Source organism: Hylaeus volcanicus, chromosome 3 (assembly GCF_026283585.1).
Source record: "Hylaeus volcanicus isolate JK05 chromosome 3, UHH_iyHylVolc1.0_haploid, whole genome shotgun sequence".
NCBI lineage: Eukaryota > Metazoa > Arthropoda > Insecta > Hymenoptera > Colletidae > Hylaeus > Hylaeus volcanicus.
Window position 1 is genome coordinate 14206487 of NC_071978.1, and position 6000 is coordinate 14212486.

The following is a 6000-nucleotide window of genomic DNA, read 5'->3' on the forward strand; positions in this document are numbered from 1 at the left end:
ATAAAATAATCAGGGAAAAGTATATCTTAGCACAAATATCACTGTGATTATTTAAATACTTTGTGCAAACCACAGATGTGGTTTTTTCCCATAAACTCTAGAGAAATGCGATCGTTTAATTGTTTTAAGTAATGTATTTCATTAATGGGTCACGACGAAGCATATTCAGAATACGTCGCATTATGACTAATGAAATCTAACTAACCATTGAAAACGTCTACGAATTGTTAAACAGAGTCAATGTCACTTGACCCTTCGTTTCTGAATAATAAGTTGCATTTTTTTTCGTGTAAATTTGAAGGCTAACTCCGATGGAAGATGGAGAAAGGAATGGAACTATCGTTTTTTACATTTTCAAAGAATGTATTATACGTATTTAAACATAGACTTTTCATGTTTTGAATTAATTGTATTCTGGTTTCGTACTTAACTATTAGTAATTTCTTTCTAAGAAGGAATGATTTGGATGTGTCTGCCTCCAATTTTCTGAAAACTTTGCATACATATAAAACGTTGAAAAATATTTGACACGTATTTTTTTCATTTTGCCCCGTTTCCATATTTAGAAGGTGAAACGACCTCTCAAAATTCATACGAAAAGTTACCAAATTTCCGATTCTATTGTTCATATAATAAATATCATAATATTGTATTGAATAAAACCTCATATAAACTTACTTCACTTCATAACTTACTGTACAAATAACGTTCTTGTTGACAGTCACTCTTACCAAGGAGTGAATTATTCCTAATCATTTCACCTTTTGGAGCATACATTTTTCCTTTCAAACGATTTCCATGAAGCTTTGCGTACAAGAGTTTTTGGAGACCGAAGCAGAACCCAAAATTTACAAATTCAACATGGTAGATCCAATATGATGAAATACAATATGAAAAAATAATCCAATTTGGATGTACTTCAGAGATTAGTTATGTATAGTCAAAAAAATAAACCTTAGATATAAATTCTGAAAAGTATTTTACATGATATCTTATATATACAATACACCGACATATGATGTTATTGATACGTCGACATGACGTCACTATAATATGATAACACGATAACATGATAACACTAGCATGATAACACTGCGACACGATTACCCACAATGACGTTGTAAAACACTGATATGACAATGTGACAACGCGATGATGTAACAGAGACGTGACGAAGGGTAATTACCCGAAAATCGCGGACAAAATTCGATTTTAAAAATTTCACCTAGACCATTGGCCAAAATTGGTTCCAACTACAGTTTTTAAAGCTATTTGAATTAGAAGCACCACAAGCGGTAGCGTGTCCCGAATGCTTGTATGTTGCCGCTTGCTATTAAAGCCTTTGATTTTTTACAGGAATTTTTATAAACCATTCATAACCATTTTTATGAAGTAAATGGAATGTATGTATGTACGTATGTAAACAAATTTTTCGTTAACGTTTTCTAAAAAACTAATAGCGAGATCAAAAAGATCGATGATGCAATGGATGTGTATTAATCTAACTTAGAGCTGACTAGATTTTGTTCTAATTCGGTACAGTAGTTTTTTAGTTCTTTTAAGAAAACTTAGCTCAATAACGCAATCTAGATGGGAGAATATAAATTTATGACCGAATAACTAAACGGAAATAATATGCATATATACATATATATATGTATATACATACAGGGTGCTCCAAAAGTATGGAAACAGTCAAATATTTCCATAATGGAACATTTGTGAGAAAAATGGTTTAGAGAAATGTTTTAGCGTTTCAAAAATTCTATTGAACGATCGTGTCCGTTTGACCTTCAAAGGACCGGCCAGTCACGTCAAGGTCAACATGATTTTTTTAATGGAACACCTCATTTTTTATCATGCACTGTGAAAGCTATGGCTATGAGACGTTTTCAAAACACTAGTTTCAAACCTTTTTTTTTATTTGCGATAGATGGCGCTGTAATCGGAAATCGGGAAGTTCCTTGTGTGCCCCGTAAAAGGTCGCACACAAAATAAACATGAATAGCTAGATATATGAATTAAGCGAGCAAGAACAACCCTACTCGCGAGTTCGCGAAGCGAGCGAGCAACAATAACCAGCTAGTTTCTATGGGGATACTTCAAGGCCGAGGTTTTCAAACATCGTCTTTGGTCCTTGAATGAACTAAAGGACACCATCCAAAAGGAAATTGAAAGAATTTCGCCCGAAATGCTGGCGAGAGTGATGGAAACTTTCAAGAACGACTCCAAATATGTATCGCCCGTAAAGGCCACCATTTGGACGACATAATATTTAAAACATAAAGAAAAAAAAACTTCTTTATATCTAGATTTAAGAAATAAAAGTTTTCTGTTGTTATCTCGTACCACTTTTTTTCAATCGTTTTTTTAAAATCTGGGAGTTATTTCTGCCGCACCCTGTATTATCCACGAGCGTCGATCGACTTTACATGCGATCAACAGCTGACGCTCAACAAAGAATCTTATAAGGAGAATGTTTTACTTTTCACAACACTCTACCTAATTTTTACATTTGATTTAAATTTTATTGATTATTAGGATTCATAAATGAAATATCAGTTAATAACAACCAGAATTTTCAACATCTTCTTTTTGCGGTTAACCAAAGAACGAAAACCGTCAAAGATGTTCGCGACATTTGTGCTGTGAAAAAAGAAAACGCACTTCATAAAAGTACAGCTCACCGATGGTTTTCATTATTCAGAAACGGTCATTTAGACCTTGAGGTCTCGAAACTTTCCGTTCGTCCGATTTGGTTTGACGAAGACTCGTTGAATCAGCTCGTTCACGAAAAACCGTTCATCCAGACTCAGCCATTCTTTCCACTGTTACGAGCCAGGGCGATAGCGACGCGCGTGTGAGCCCAGCGAGTGGGATAGATTTGAGAATTGAACCAATACGATTAATTATTGTGTATCAATGGTGCCGAAGGCTGAGGATAGATTAGACAATGCAGACAACTCTGACGTGAAGTCAGATAGTTGCAGGAATCGGTATCTCCCAGTAAAGGGTAACCGTAGGTTAGGTTGAATTAGGGAATTCGGGTTGAATACACTGAGCTTAAATCGTATCGTTGATGAATACTACGCGTCGCGGATAAAGCCTCGCAACTTATTAATTTAATTGAATAATAACTCGAGCGGCAAAGTTATCATGTTGTGGGATCGTTACACAGGCTAGGATTGCTTGTTATATCGTGAAGGTTTAGTAATTGACTTAGGAAACTTTGAATTTACACAAAAGAATATATATATTCAGAATAACTATACTAAGGTACAAATGTACAGTGTTGTGTTGTCGCGGTCGTGTGTAGTAAACGTTGAATTTAATTACTTAATTGTTGCACGGTGTTAACGCACTGGCGATGCGGGGGTCGAGTGTGATTCTAAATGCCGTAATAGATGAAAACCGTCTTCGCGGATCTATAAGGTTAACTTGATCGAAAGGGAAACTGAAGCCCGATCTCACTAAAGCACACTCTGCAACGATGGACGTGATGTGACTCTACGTAACTCTATCGTTCTAATTCCCCGAGCAACGAAAATCGTGGGTTTATATACCCCTAAATGTTGGTGGGGATCCGTCGGTGATTTCCATATTTGGAAATCTGACGGTTAGGATTTTCGTGGCTCTGAGGTGAGCAGCTGCGTTCCCTGGGAAAGGGTAGATAAGAAGTCTTCCCACGCAACGCAAGTCGAACATGATGTTAAGAGTATGCAGCTGCAGGATGCACTCCAGGGAGACCGAGCTCCAAATTCCAGGAGGGTAGATAAAATAAAATTGATGAACGCGAGCTTCGGAAACAAATAGCGAGTTTCTGTATACGTAACACCACTGTATCATATTGACACAGGGCGTCATTTTTCGTCGTCTGCTGTGATCCGGTATAAAGAAATCGCTGGTCGTAGCTCTGTATAGCGTGGCGTGCAAGGAAACCGGTAGCAAACGTGGAACCTTGATTTTTCTTGCTTTCGTTCAAGGCATCAGGAACCCAGGCGGGAAGTTTTTGTACTTTCCTCAACGATTGAAGACGAAAACGAAGAATCTTATGACCACAAACAATTTCTTCGGTAGAAGCGGCTGACCTCGTACAGATATTAGGTTGTCCCGAAAGTTTCTTTCGCGAGTTGCACTCAATTATTTTATGTGGTTGTGTTTATATAAATAGACAATCTAATTTCATAGATATTCATGTTGTAACAGTAATGGAGCAAAATGAGTCGTGCACAATTCAGTAATATAACATAAAACATAAACTATTGTGCATGTATTACTTATTAATAAAGCGAAAGAAACTTTTGAGACAACCTAATACATACAGTTTACCGTATAGATACATACAGTGACGAGCAAAAGTGTAAAAACACTCCGCTGATTTGATGTAAAAGGCGAAAATACGATTAATTTTTCAAGTGATCGGTAAGGAATAGTTAACAGTAATTACAAGCTGCACCTGATTAACGAAATGTAATGGTCTATTTTCATTAACATTAATAATGTACAGAATATTTTATAATAATTGTGCTTTGAAACAATGTTTACAGTATTGCACGTTTCGTCAGAAACGTTTATGACAACATGTAAATATCAGGGTAATGCAACTGTCAATGGAGCAGCCGCGGTAGCGAAGGCTACGTGCTCTGATTGGTCGCGGTTTTCTGTTAATATCTCCTTAACGAGGCCTCGGACAACATTTTCGCTAAGGAAAAGTTGTTTCAAATCACCTCCCGAACTACCTCTTTCAAGGTGTTACAACATTTTTGGAACACCCTGTATATATGTCATATATGTATATATTATCATACACATATATCATATATACAGGGTGTCCCAAAAGTCGGGGAGGAGCCGGAAATGGGGGGTAGCTGAGACGATTCTGAACAACAATTTCCTTTGGAAAAATGTCGGATGGGGCTTCGTTAAGGAGATATTAAGAGAAAACCCCGACCAATCAGAGCGCGCATAGACCGTTCGAGCGGCCGCTGTAGCGAAGGCTACGCGCTAGGCGGCCGCGTCAATGTCCTTCGATGCACGTCGAGTCACTTGTTCGCGTACAAGCGCGGCCGCCAGTTCTATACCAAATTGTATATATTTGTATGATCTAAATTATACATACTATTTCATTATTATGTCATTATTATTAATGTTTCTATCGTTTTATATATAAGTAAAAAGGAAATAAAGTTCAAATCTGTACATAATTAATCTGTAAATAATTCCTAGTGCCGCGAAATTCAAACAAAGAGGAGTCTGTTCTCCCTCCACACATAAATTTGCTATAGGATAGTACCACCGGAACCACTCATCTCTCTCGGACCGGCTTCTTTCTCACAGTTCGCACTCAAGTTAGGATAGAGCTCAATGCCTTATACAGTCTTCATGAGCTGGAAGAAAGAATGCCAATTCCAATACGAATATAACAAAAGTACTATAAATGGAAGTACATCCCGAGGACTTATTTATTCGACCCCATTCCCTAACAGTTTCACTTTTAATACGCGGGATTTAATGTACTGGAAATATATGTGCAGCGTTATATCTGTCACTGTAGAATAACAAAAGATAAAGTTTTCGTTTAGACTATGGCCTACCCTCTCAAGTGCCTGAGAGGACCCTTCCTGCAGTTGACTAAAGACTAAACAGATGTGCTAAAACTACGCTGCATACAGTTAGACATTCTTTCTACGGTTTTTTTTTTTAATATTCATCGGTTAGTCTCGTGCAGCTCCTCGTTGAGAAAAGATCACAATTTGCTCGTGACAATTTAGTGAATAAAGCTAAAGTTAACCTATAAATTCAGTATTTTATTATTCACTTATACCCCATTTCCAATATCCACATGTTGTAATTATAAACTTATCGCGAAGGATACAGAAAACTCTTTCCAAATCAGAAATCACGTGCGTTACAAATTGACTTTATTTCTCTCGATTCTTATTCTTAGCCTGCCGTTGCTCGATATTTCGCTTGTTTATACAGGGTGTCCCAAAAATGTTG